Source organism: Hyla sarda, chromosome 5 (assembly GCF_029499605.1).
Source record: "Hyla sarda isolate aHylSar1 chromosome 5, aHylSar1.hap1, whole genome shotgun sequence".
In the NCBI taxonomy this organism is placed as follows: domain Eukaryota; kingdom Metazoa; phylum Chordata; class Amphibia; order Anura; family Hylidae; genus Hyla; species Hyla sarda.
In genome coordinates, this window is record NC_079193.1 from 295,665,265 (window position 1) to 295,679,284 (window position 14,020).

General features: G+C 42.8%; 1 protein-coding gene across 1 annotated transcript in view; it reads left to right on the plus strand.

Moving 5' to 3' along the window:
- The window catches only part of RAB2A (RAB2A, member RAS oncogene family), a 116,445-nt gene that overhangs the window by 41,285 nt on the left and 61,140 nt on the right, over positions 1 to 14,020 (plus strand). The gene's annotated exons all lie outside the window — the stretch shown is intronic.

Below are 14,020 nucleotides of genomic sequence, written 5' to 3' on the forward strand. Positions count from 1 at the left end.
CCTTAACACCCCACAGGTGTTTGACAAATTTCCTTTTGAAGTTGGATGTGAAAATGAAAAATCTGAAATGCTGTTGCCAAATGCCAAAGTTTTTATTTTCACAAGGGGCAATAGGAGAAAAAGCCCCCCCAAATTTTTAACACCATTGTTTCTGAGTAAGGAAATACCTCATATGTGGATATAAAGTGCTCTGCGGGTGAACTACAATGCTCAGAAGAGAAGGAGCGCCATTGGAATTTTGGAGAAAGAATTTGGCTAGAATTGAAGGCCATGTGCGTTTACAAAGCCCCCATGCAGCAAGAACAGTGGACCACCCTCACATGTGACCCCATTTTAGAAACTACACCTCTCATGGAACGTAATAAGGGGTACAGTGAGCATGTGGGGTGTAAATGCTCACTGCACCCCTTATTAAATTCTGTGAGGGGTGTAGTTTCCAAAATGGGGTCACGGGGGGGGGGTCCACTGTTCTGGTAGCACGGGGGCTTTGTAAACGCACAAGACCCCTGACTTCCATTCCAAACAAATTCTCTATCCAAAAGTCCGCTCCTTCTCTTCTGAGCATTGTAGTTCGCCCGCAGAGCACTTTATATCCACATATGGAGTATGTCCATTCTCTTTTTGGGGGGCATTTTCTCCTATTGCTCCTTGTAAAAATGAAAAATTTGGGGTTGCACCAGCATTTTTGTGAAAAAAATAAAATTTTTCATGTCCAACTTTAGTGAAAATTCGTCAAACACCTGTGGGATGTTAAGGCTCACTGTACCCCTTATTACGTTCCTTGAGGGGACTAAGGGGAGTAGTTTTCCAAATAGTGTGTCGTGTTTTTAAAAAAAAATTTTATCTTTTATTTTTTATTTTTGCTGTTCTGGCACCATAGGGGCTTCCTAAATGAGACCTGCCCCCCGAAAACCATTTCAGCAAAATTCGCTCTCCAAAATCCCATTGTCGCTCCTTCCCTTCTGAGCCCTCTACTGCGCCCGACGAACACTTGACATACACATATGAGGTAGTTCCTTACTCGAGAGAAATCGGGTTACACATTTTGGGGGGCATTTTTACCTATTACCCCTTGTAAAAATGAAAAAAAAAATGTTAGTGTAAAAAATAAAGATTTTGAATTTTCTCCTCCACTTTGCTGCTATTCCTGTGAAACACCTTCTGAATGTCATTTTGAATACTGTAAGGGGTGCAAATTTCCGCAGGGCACCGCTACTGAGGTTGACGAGCAAAAAAAAAAAAAAAGAGGGAAAAAATGCACTGCACTATATCTATTTAACTGTCTCATTGTCACTCAGTACTTACTGCACTTGTCTCCTTGGAGGGCCAGACTATAGTTAAAAAAAAAAAAAAAAAAAAAAACTATGAACAAATTCCTATGCACACTGCATATATCTTATCTTGCATACATCTTATTTCCCCCCCACATTAGGTTGGCAGTATAGTTACCCCCACATTAGGTTGGCAGTATAGTTACCCCCACATTAGGTTGGCAGTATAGTTACCCCCACATTAGGTTGTAGTTCCCCAACATTAGGTAGTAGTTCCCCCACATTAGGTCCAGTATAGTTCCCCCCCCTTTAGGCCCAGTATAGCTACCCACATTAGGTGCAGTATAGTTCCCCCCCACATTAGGTGCAGTATAGTTCCCCCCCACATTAGGTGCAGTGTAGTTCCCCCCCACATTAGGTGCAGTGTAGTTCCCCCACATTAGGTGCAGTGTAGTTCCCCCACATTAGGTGCAGTGTAGTTCCCCCACATTAGGTGCAGTGTAGTTCCCCCACATTAGGTGCAGTGTAGTTCCCCCACATTAGGTGCAGTATAGTTCCCCCACATTAGGCGCAGTATAGTTCCCCCACATTAGGCGCAGTATAGTTCCCCCACAGACATACAGCCTTCAGCCATACAGTGTATTATTGAAGGCTGTATGCCTGTGTACTGCCCCACTTCGGTGTTCCGTCCACCGCTCCTCAGGTCCGGCTATAGCAGTAGGTCCCGGGACCGGGATTTTATTTAACATGCATATTTTTTTCTATATTTAACATGCATATATGTTATTAGTGTGGAATTTATTAAAGCATACCTGTCAGATAAACACACACACACAAAAATTACCGTATTTATCGGGGTATACCACGCACCGGCCTATAACACGCACCCTCATTTTACCAAGGATATTTGGGTAAAAAAAAGTTTTTTACCCAAATATCCCTGGTAAAATGAGGGTGCGTGTGTGTGCATGTGTATACCCCGATACACTGTTTCTGACCCCGTAGAAGCCCCCAGGAAAGGCAGGGGGAGAGAGGCCGTCGCTGCCCGCTTCTCTCCCCCTGCCTTTCCTGGGGTCTAGAGCCCTGCTGCCGCCGCTTCTCTCCCCCTGGCTATCGGTAGACAGACAGGGGGAGAGAAGGGGCAGCAGCACCCATTGCCGGCGCCGCTGCCCTGTTGCCTCCCCCATCCCCGGTTGTATAATTACCTGTTACCGTCGTTGCGACAGCAGGTCTCTGCACCTGCAAACGCTGCTGCAGTTCATTGATTTAAAGCGCCCGCTTTAAATCATTGAACTGCAGCGGCTTATCGGCGTATAACACGCAGATAGACTTTAGGCTAAAAATTTTAGCCTAAAAAATGCGTGTTATGCGCCGATAAATATGGTACTCAGTATCTAATCCCGTACATCTAATGTTTATGCCTCCAACACCTATATTTATTATAAAAATACCTCTTTTCATTAGCTCACAGTGTTAGAAATCCTCTCAGGGGAAGAGGGCATATCCTTTCCTTGTGGTGAGAGGTGATTGTGTGGTGGGAGGCGGTGTGTCTCTCCCTTGTGGTGGTGAGAGGTGATTGGTGTGTCTGCTCATGTAGCCTTGTCCATGAATCATGGACAAACCTGATGCTGCTGCAGGACTGGTAGGTGTCCCAGTAGGTATGGGGACCCCTAGTGGATTTTCAGGAGCCGTTTTCTTTTTTAAAGGGTTACTCCGCTCCCCAGCTTCCGTGTTCACGCCCCATGACGTCACGCCCCCTCAATGCGGTCCATCTGTACGTCCTGACGTGCCGGCGTCCTGTGATCTCTGCAATCTGCAGAATGCGCAAAGGATTGTGAGACGAACGTCATCCATACCTAAGCGTAAAAACTATAGACCTGCGGGGACCATATAAAGAAGAAAAAGACCATCCACGGCAGAGCGGTATAGCAAGTAAATGTAGAACTAGCATAATTCTTCATAATGGGCAGGATAGTTAAAAGTTAGTTAAAGGGGCACTCTGGCCCTAAGACATCTTATCACCTATCCAAAGGAATAGGGTATAAGATGTCTGATCGCGAGGGTCCCATCACTGGGGTCCCCTGCTATCTTGCATGCTGCACCCGCCTCTGGGAGTTGCACGCAGCGCTGCAGCCTCTGAGTCTGCCGGGTCACGACTACTGGGCCGGGGTATCATGACATCACGACTCCGCCCCGTGTGACGTCACGTCTGAACAGGCTTGGAGCAGTAGATTGCCGATAGGACGACCAGGAGGAAGATGAGGACCCTCCTGTCGTCCAGTAAGCTGATTAGGACGTCTCGATAGTCCCGATCAGCTTCGCTGGGCTGCCGGGATAGTTTTACTTTCACTTAAGATGCCGCGATCAACTTTGTTTTGGGATCTGACGGTGCCCATTTAAAGCATAAGTGTCATATTGCAATAATTTTCTCATATTGAAAAAATATACAATATAATAAAGTTACAACCAAAAAAGAAGAAAAACTGGAGTGTATATACCATATAAAATACAAATCTTTATTGAATAATAAATAAAACTATTACAAAAAGGAAGAGATGAATAATTACAATTCCTGGACCGCTGCCGAGGTACAATAGTATTGAAATATCTAACAGCCTAATGCACACTTGCCACAAAGAAGGTAAAAAATAATAATTCTCAACTCTCTTCTCTGCATAGGAGACAATGATGTATCAATTGCACAACCTGGGTTAACCTCCATATCATGAACAGAGACCCTAAGGTGCAGCCTGCGTACCTAACCAAAATAGCGAGTCCTGCCACAAAAAACCTGTTGTATGTGCAAAATAAGCCGTGTAAACTATATATATATATATATATATATATATATATATATATATATATATCTCAATATCAATATCAAAGTGACTAGTGCTATATAAATATTAACCTCTTAAGGACCCAGGGCGTATGGATACGCCCTCACACCCTGGGCCTTAAGGACCCAGGGCGTATCCATACGCCCTGGCGTTTTCCATTCTCTGCCGCTTGCCGGGGGACCGGCCCCGGTACTTACCTCGTCCCTGAAGACCCGGATCCCGGCGAGGAAGATGGCGGCGGCGAAAGGTGAGTAGATCTTCAGCCGCGGTCGGGCCCTTTACAGCAATGCACGTCGCCGTAATAGGACCCTGTAAACTACAACTTCCAGCATGCCCAGACAGCCCTTGGCGTCTGGGCATGCTGGGAGTTGTAGTTTTGTAACATCTGGAGGTCCACAGTTTGGAGACCACTGTGCCCTTCCAGATGTTGCAAAACTACACATCCTCAGCATACCCTTACTACTGTCCAGGCATGCTGGGAGTTGTAGTTCTGTAACATCTGGCCCTTCAGATGTTGCAGAACTACCACTCCCAGCATGCCTGGACAGTTTTGGCATACTGGGAGTTGTAGTATTGCAACATCTGGAAGGGCACAGATTGAGAACCACTGTATTAGTGGTCTGCAAACTGTAGTCCTCCAGATGTTGCAAAACTACAACTCCAAGCATGCTGGGAGTTGTAGTTTGGCAACATCTGTCTCTAAAGATGTTGCCGAACTACTACTCCCAGCATGCCTGAGAATGCTGGGAGTTGTGGTTTTGCAACAACTGGTGGCACACTGGTTGCGAAACATTCTGTTTCCTAACTCAGTGTTTCCCAACCCGTGTGCCTCCAGCTGTTGCAAAACTATAACTACCAGCATGCACTGATAGACTGTGCATGCTGGGAGTTGTAGTTTTGCAACAGCTGGAGGTCCCCCCCCCCCCCCCCTGTGAATGTACAGGGTACATTCACATGGGCAGGGGCTTACAGTGAGTATCAGGCTGCAAGTTTGCGCGGCAGCTCAAACTCTCTGTAACCCCCCGCCCATGTGACTGTACCCTAAAAACACTACACTACACTAACACAAAATAAAATAAAAAGTAAAAAACACTACATATACACATACCCCTACACAGCCCCCCTCCCCTCCCCAATAAAAATGAAAAACATCTGGTACGCCACTGTTTCCAAAATGGAGTCTCCAGCTGTTGCAAAACAACAGCTCCCAGTATTGCTGGACAGCCGTTGACTGTCCAAGCATGCTGGGAGTTTTGCAACAGCTGGAGGCACCCTGTTTGGGAATCACTGGCGTAGAATACCCCTATGTCCACCCCTATGAAAAAACCCTAATTCAGGCCTCAAATGCGCATGGCGCTCTCTCACTTTGGAGCCCTGTCGTATTTCAGGGCAACAGTTTAGGGTCACATATGGGGTATCGCTGTACTCGGGAGAAATTGCCTAACAAATTTTGGGGGGCTTTTTCTCCTTTCACCCCTTATGAAAATGTGAAGTTGGGATCTACACCAGCATGTTAGTGTAAAAAAATAAATTTTTTACACTAACATGCTGGTGTTGCCCTATACTTTTCATTTTGACAAGAGGTAAAAGGGAAAAAAGCCCCCAAACTTTGTAATGCAATTTCTCCCGACTACGGAGATACCCCATATGTGGGCGCAAAGTGCTCTGGGGGCGCACAACAAGGCCCAGAAGGGAGAGTGCGCCATGTACATTTGAGGTGATTTGCACAGGGGTGGCTGATTGTTACAGCGGTTTTGACAAACGCAAAAAAAACTAAACCCCACATGTGACCCCATTTCGGAAACTACACCCCTCACGGAATGTAATGAGGGGTGCAGTGAGAATTTACCCCCCACTGGTGTCTGACGGATCTTTGGAACAGTGGGCTGTGCAAATAAAAAAATTTGTACAGCCCACTGTTCCAAAGATCTGACAGACACCAGTGGGGGTAAATGCTCACTGTACCCCTAGTTACGTTCCTCAAGGGGTCTAGTTTCCAAAATGGTATGCCATGTGGGGGTTATTTTGCTGTCCTGGCACCATAGGGGCTTCCTAAATGCGACATGCCCCCCGAGCAAAATTTGCTCTCAAAAAGCCAAATATGACTCCTTCTCTTCTGAGCATTGTAGTTCGCTCGTAGTGCACTTCAGGTCAACTTATGGGGTACCTCCATACTCAGAAGAGATGGGGTTTCAAATTTTGTTTTTTGTTTTTATCTATTAACCCTTGCAAAAATGTGAAATTTGGGGGGAAACACCCATTTTAATGAAATTTTTTTTGTTTTTTTGTTACGTATGCAAAAGTCGTGAAACCCGTGTGGGGTATTAAGGCTCACTTTATTCCTTGTTACGTTCCTCAAGGGGTCTAGTTTCCAAAATGGTATGCCATGTGGGTATTTTTTTGCTGTCCTGGCACTATAGGGGCTTCCTATATGGGACATGCCCCCGAGCAAAATTTGCTCTCAAAAAGCCAAATATGACTCCTTCTCTTCTGAGCATTGTAGTTCGCTCGTAGTGCACTTCAGGTCAACTTATGGGGTACCTCCATACTCAGAAGAGATGGGGTTACAAATTTTGGGGGGTATTTTCTGCTATTAACCCTTGCAAAAATTTGAAATTTGGGGGAATCACACATTTTAGTGAAATTTTATTTTATTTTTTTACATATGCAAAAGTCGTGAAACACATGTGGGGTATTAAGGCTCACTTTATTCCTTGTAACGTTCCTCAAGGGGTCTTGTTTCCAAAATGGTATGGCATGTGGGTATTTTTTGCTGTCCTGGCACCATAGGGGCTTCCTAAATGCAACATGCCCCCCGAAAACCATTTCAGAAAAACGTACTCTCCAAAATCCCCTTGTCACTCCTTCAGTTCTGAGCCCGCCGAACACTTTACATAGACATATGAGGTATGTGCTTACTCGAGAGAAATTGGGCTACAAATATAAGTATACATTTTCTCCTTTTACCCCTCGTAAAAATTCAAAAATTGGGTCTACAAGAACATGCGAGTGTAAAAAATGAAGATTGTGAATTTTCTCCTTCACTTTCCTGCTATTCCTGTGAAACACCTAAAGGGTTAAAAGGCTGACCGAATATCATTTTGTATACTTTGGGGGGTGCAGTTTTTATAATGGGGTCATTTGTGGGGTATTTCTAAGATGAAGACCCTTCAAATCCACTTCAAACCTGAACTGGTCCCTGAAAAATAGTGAGTTTGGAAATTTTGTGAAAAATTTGAAAATTGCTGCTGAACTTTGAAGCCCTCTGGTGTCTTCCAAAAGTAAAAACTTGTCAATTTTATGATGCAAACATAAAGTAGACATATTGTATATGTGAAAAAAAAATTAAAATATTTTGAATATCCATTTTCCTTACAAACAGAGAGCTTCAAAGTTAGAAAAATGCTAAATTTTCAAATTTTTCATAAAATTTTCAAATTTTTCACCAAGAAAGGATGCAAGTTACAATTTTTTTTTACCACTATGTTAAAGTAGAATATGTCATGAAAAAACAATCTCTGGATCAGATTGATAACTAAAAGCATTCCAGAGTTATTAATGTTTAAAGTGACAGTGGTCAGATGTTCAAAAAATGGCCGGGTCCTAAGGTGTAAAATGGCTGGGTCCTTAAGAGGTTAAAGCAAAGTTGCATGATGCTTACCCATGTATCACCAGCTGTACCTCGGCACCTCGGGTGTCATAGTGGATTCTTTTTCTGTTTAATATATTAAAGTTATTTAAGGCCTCGTTCACATTGTTGCCAGTTCCATCAACTTTAGCAGAGAAAAAAAAATTGTGCTTAACTCCTGTAAAATTACCATAACAACGACGGACCTCATGCAAGTGAATTGGGGCCGTTGGGACCCGGTAGTAGCCATTTGCACCCGACTGATTTCAGGGTCCGTTTAGCTCAAGAAAAAAAAAATTTGATCGGACCCTGGAACGGGTGAACCTATTTTAATGAGAGAATACCAGATACAACTGAGCACAAATTATATGCCATAACTTGTGTGTGCTTGGCTATACCCCGTTCTCTCTCTAAACAAGTTTACTTGATGCATAAGATCTATTTGGAGAGGGTGCTGAGTACAGTAGAGCAGGCATTGCTGGGGCAGCTGTACCATTCCCTGCTACTCTCTGTACTTAGCTAAATGTGTATGACATACCAAAGCAATGCTGCTTTATTAATAGGCTAGTGGTGTTTTAACTTTGATTTTCACAGAGAAAGGGGCAGGTATCATTAATATGATATTTTAAAGAATTCATTAAAATGTTTTATTTATTTTATTTTTGTTTATTTTGTAAATATGAAAAAATTATTACGGTACATAACTGAATAAGGGCATAACGCCCACATAATGTGCCCTGTGTATGATCAGGGGGAATTGAAATACAACTGAAATTCCGCACCAAGTTTTGTGGATTTTATTAATTCTTTGTACATTTTTCACTTTTTTTTCTTTTACTGTATATAGTGTGGATTCTATGCATTAAAAACAATTTTTTTAATATATCACTCAGTACCTAATCCTGACCATGTACATCTAATTTTTATGTGTCTAGCACCTTTATTATTTTTTTTATTACACTTGTAATTTAGCTCACTAGTCTGAATTCCTCTCAAAGGGAGGGGGCGTGGCCACACTGTGCAGGTCTCCGCCCCCTCCCGCAGTATGCTGTCTGCTCACATATCCCCTAGCATTAGCAAAACTACAACTCCCAGCTTGTCCTCACTGACAGTAGCGGGACACAAGCAGTGGGAGGATTTTTCCTCCAGCTGTGAGCCCTGCGCTCACAGCTGTCAATCAAGGAAGTGTGTCCATGACATAGGTGATGATGCATGGACACAGCAGGACTAGTATGTGTCAAAGCAGGCAGGGGGGCAGTTGTTTGACTGGCTTTTGTAGTATGAAATACTGAAAATTTTCTAATGAAAGCAATTGCAAAGCCTATTGGTTTCGCATGCTTTACAGCATATCAAAAGTTTTTGTATCTGACAGTGCCCATTTAACCCCTTAAGGACTGAGCCCTTTTTCACCTTAAGGACTGAGCCCTTTTTTGCAATTCTGACCACTGTCACTTTATGCATTAATAACTCTGGGATGCTTTTACCGATTATTCTGATTCCGAGATTGTTTTTTCGTGACATATTCTACTTTAACACAGTGGTAAATTTTCGTTGTTACTTGCATCCTTTCTTTCATGGACAGCCCCATTCACCCCTTTTTTCCGGGTCACCAGAGACTCGATTGACCCGGAATAGCCACAAATTCAGACCGGCAATTTGCGGTGATCGCAGACATGCGGGGGGGGGGGGGGGGGGGGGTCTCGGAACCCCCCTGGGCGATATGCCGGGATGGCTACTGATTAGATATCAGCAGTCATCCCGTTCCGATCACCGCGTCCGGAGATGCGGTGATCCAGGAAAGCTGCGCCGTAAATTTGCTGTGCGTTAAGAACTTCTTAGCAGCGCCGTACATTTACGGTGCATGTCCTTAAGGGGTTAAATCAACTGGTGCCAGAAAGTTAAACAGATTTGTAAATTACTTCTTTTTAAAACTCTAAATCCTTCCATTACTTGCTGTTATGATCCACAGGAAGTTTGAATTATTTTTGTATTTCTTCTCTCTCTGACCACAATTCTCTCTGCTGACACCTCTGTCCATGTCAGGAACTGTCCAGAGCAGGAACAAATTCCCATAGCAAACCTATCCTGCTCTGAACAGTTCTTGACATGGACAAAGGTGTCAACAGAGAGCACTGTGGTCAGACAGAAAAGAAATTCAAAAAGAAAATATCAGCTGCTGTACACTACAGAGGAAGTTAGGTCCTGGAAGGATTAAGATTTTTTAAATAGAAGTAACTTCAAAATCTGCTTAACTTTCTGGTACCAGTTGATTTAAAAAAATAATAATAATAATAAAAAAAAAAAAAAATTCCACCGGAGTACCCCTTTAACGGTGCTCAGTTTGCAGAAAACTTACTGTGAGAAGTAATTTTTTTTTCTCTGCTCGAAACCTGCTTTATCAACGGACACCAGACTGACCCCTTTTAAAGTCAATGGAAACCAGCGTGTTTTTTTTTTTTTCTTATTTTTCTTTCAAATGGACTGTCTTAAATGGGCACTGTCAGATACAAAAACTTTTGATATGTTGTAAAGCATGCAAAACCATTACAAATACATATTAGGGAGAGGGACAGGACACCAGGGGGATACAGATAGGCGACAAGCTCCGTTTCGCACTGTCTAGTGCTTCATCCGGCCATACATTGGCAGGAAGGGGGTGTTCTGTCCCTGCATGACGCGATGGCCGACACACACCCACCATGTATTTCTATGGGATATATGGGAGCTGGGGTGTCAACCGCTGCGTCCACAAATGGAATACTGTGTACAGTACTGGGCCCCAGTTTAACAGGAAGATATATAGAGGAGCTGAAGAGGGTTCAATGACTGGCAACCAGAGTAATACGGGGAATGGGAGGACTACAGTACCCAGAAAGATTATCAGAATTAGGATTATTTAGTTTAGAAAAAGGTTTAGGGGCGACCTAATAACTATGTATAAATATATCAGAGGGCAGTACAGAGATCTCTCCCATGATCTATTTATACCCAGGACTGTATCTATAACAAGGGGGCATCCTCTACATCTAGAGGGAAGAAGGTTTCTACACCAGCACAGACGGGGGTTCTTTACTGTAAGAGCAGTGAGACTGTGGAATTCTCTGCCAGAGGAGATGGTCATGGTGAACTCTGTAAAAGTTCAGAAGAGGTCTTGATGCATTTCTGTAGAATAATAATGGATGTGACCCTATAGTGCAGCATGAAATCATCCCGCTGTATCACATAAAGCTGCTGTATGAGGGATTAGTATGAACACATATAATACATTTGTGGTATCCTGGAGTTCCTGATAGATGGCAGTATGGTATCATCATATCCCAAAGTCATTGCTTTTGCTGACAAAGACAAACTCCTAGGATTTCATGTTTAGCACAAAGCGTCTTCTTTTCTGTGAGTGCTATTTTCCAAGTATTCAACCTCCTACGAATGCAAGTCCTTTTTATTAGCCAATGACACTAACCCCTTAAGGACGCAGCCCATTTGGGCCTTAAGGACGCAGACAATTTTATTTTTACGTTTTCGTTTTTTCCTCCTCGCCTTCAAAAAAAAAAAAATCATAGATTTTCATCCACAGACTAGTATGAGGGCTTGTTTTTTGCGCGACCAGTTGTCCGTTGTAATGCCATCACTCACTTTACCATAAAATGTATGGCGCAACCAAAAAAATACTATTTTATGTGGGGAAAATTAAAAAGAAAACCGCAATTTTGCAAATTTTGGAAGGTTTTGTTTTCACGCCGTACAATGTATGGTAAAAAGGACATATGTTCTTTATTCTTTGGGTCAATGCGATTAAAATGATACCCATGATAATATACTTTTCTATTACGGTTGCGCTTAAAAAAAATAGCAAACCGTTTAACAAAATTAATATGTTTAAAATCCACCTATTTTGAAGACCTATCACTTTTTCATTTTTTCGTATAAGCGGCAGTATGAAGGCTCATTTTGCGCCATGATCTGTTCTTTTTATTGATACCATATTTGCTTATATAAAACTTTTAATACTTTTCTTATAAAAAAATTTTTTGTAATAAAATATAATAAAAAAGCAGCTATTTTGGACTTATTATTTATTTATTTTTTTTACATTCACGCAGTTCACCGTATGGTATCATTAACATTTTATTTTAATAGTTGGGATATTTACGCACGCGGCGATACCAAATATGTATATAAAATATTTTTTTACACTTTTTGGGGGTGAAATAGGGAAAATGTTTTTATTGGGGAGGGGGGGGGGTTTCCCTATTTTTTATTTTTTTTTTTACACTTTAATAGTCCCCATAGTATTGCTAATACTGTTCAGTGCTATGTATAGGACATAGCACTGATCAGTATTATCGGTCATCCTCTGCTCTGGTCTGCTCGATCGCAGATCAGCGCAGAAGACCCATGGAAGGCAGCGGAGGCAGATGAGGGGACCTCCGGCTGCCATGCAGGATGATCGGATCGCCGTGGCAGCGTTATGGGCGATCCGATCATCCATTTCAGTGACCGTGATGCTGCAGATGCCGTGATCTGTATTGATCACGGCATCTGAGGGGTTAATGGCGGACATCCACGCGATCGTGGATGTCCGCCATTACGGGTGGGTCCCTGGCTGCTATTAGCAGCCGGGACCTGCCACGCATGACCCAAGCATTGCTCCGATGCTTGCGGTTAAGCATAGGACGTAAATGTACGTCCTCGTGCGTTAAGTACCAGCTCACCAGGACGTACTTTTACGTCCTGCGTCGTTAAGGGGCTAATAACAGTGGCTGTGTTAACATGTCATGTGCTGGATATGTGTGTCTGCATTTAAAGACAAGGCAATCTAAGTGTAAATTCAGACAGTGCGGAAATGCTGCACATTTTCCCCGACAAATCCCATACACATACTTTGACGTTCTATACCTGTGAATGGGCCTGCAGTGTGGATTATTGAGATATATATATACCCCATTGGCTTCAATGGGAATTAAAAAAAGATTCCCAATCTAAAGTAATTTAGTGTTACAGATTTTGCGGTTGATCTGTAACATTAAGTGTGGATTTTAGTCCAGTGACCTTTTTTTCCTTTTCAGTTTTTTGTCAGCAGGAAAATCCAGAAACAAATCTGCACCAAAATCTGAATGATTAGCACAGGATTGTTTAGCAGATTGGTCATAGCCCACCAAGCACACTGCATATTGATGAAGAATATTGTGTAGCCCATTCCTCAAAAAATGTAGGCTGTAATAAAGAATAAAAAAAAATTTTGTCCCTCATTGATGTCTCAATATTAAACTATTAAAATATAGTATTTATTAAAGGTGATCTCCAGTCTTGAAAAGCTTATCCCCTATCCTAAGGATAGGGGATAAGTTTCAGATTGCGGGGGGTCCGACCACTGGGACCCCCCGCAATCTCCCATACGGGACCCCCTGGCAGCCCGCGGGAAGGGGGCGTGTTGACCTCCGCACAAAGATGTGGCTGACACTCCTCCTCAATACAACTCTATGGCAAAGCCGGAGCGCTGCCTTCGGCAATCTCCGACTCTGCCATAGCGCTGTTTTGAGGGGGGCGTGTCGGCCGCTGCTTCGTGTCATGGGCAACACGCGTTCTCTGGCCAGCGAGCCCGGGCCCCGTACAGGAGATCGCAGGGGGCTCCAGTGATCGAGCCCCCGCGATCTGAAACTTATCCCATATCCTTAGGATAGGGGATACGTTTTTTTTAGGACTGGCCTGCTCCTTTGACTAAACGGTGAGCGGCAAAAATGAACCCTCATACATCCCTTTATATAGAAAAATAAAAAAAAAGTTATAGTGGTCAGAATAGCGAAATTTTTAACATACTTATGTTAAAGTTTGACACTCCTCCCCCCTCCTTTATACAGTACAGTAATAGAAAATCCTGTAACCATGGGTATGGCTTTAATCGTATTAACCCACAGAATAAAGATTGTGTCATTTTTACCATAGAGTGCAATGCGTAAAAACTACACAATCCCCCCACTCTCAAAATTGCAGGGTTTTTTAAATTTCCCTCAAAAATTTATATTATTTTTTTTATTTTTTTTTGCTTTGATGTACAATTTATGACAAAATGAACGGTGTCATTTTGGAGTATAATTGGCCCCACCAAAAACAAGACCTTTTATATGGAATTGTGTGTGAATGGAAATGGCATGTCTTAAAAGGCAAGGAGAAAAAACTAAAGCACAAAAATGAATATCGTCTCTGCCTCAGGCCAAAATGGGCAGTGTCCTTTTTAAGGGTTAGTGTTCCCATTACAGCTGCACTAATTTTAACCTGGTTAG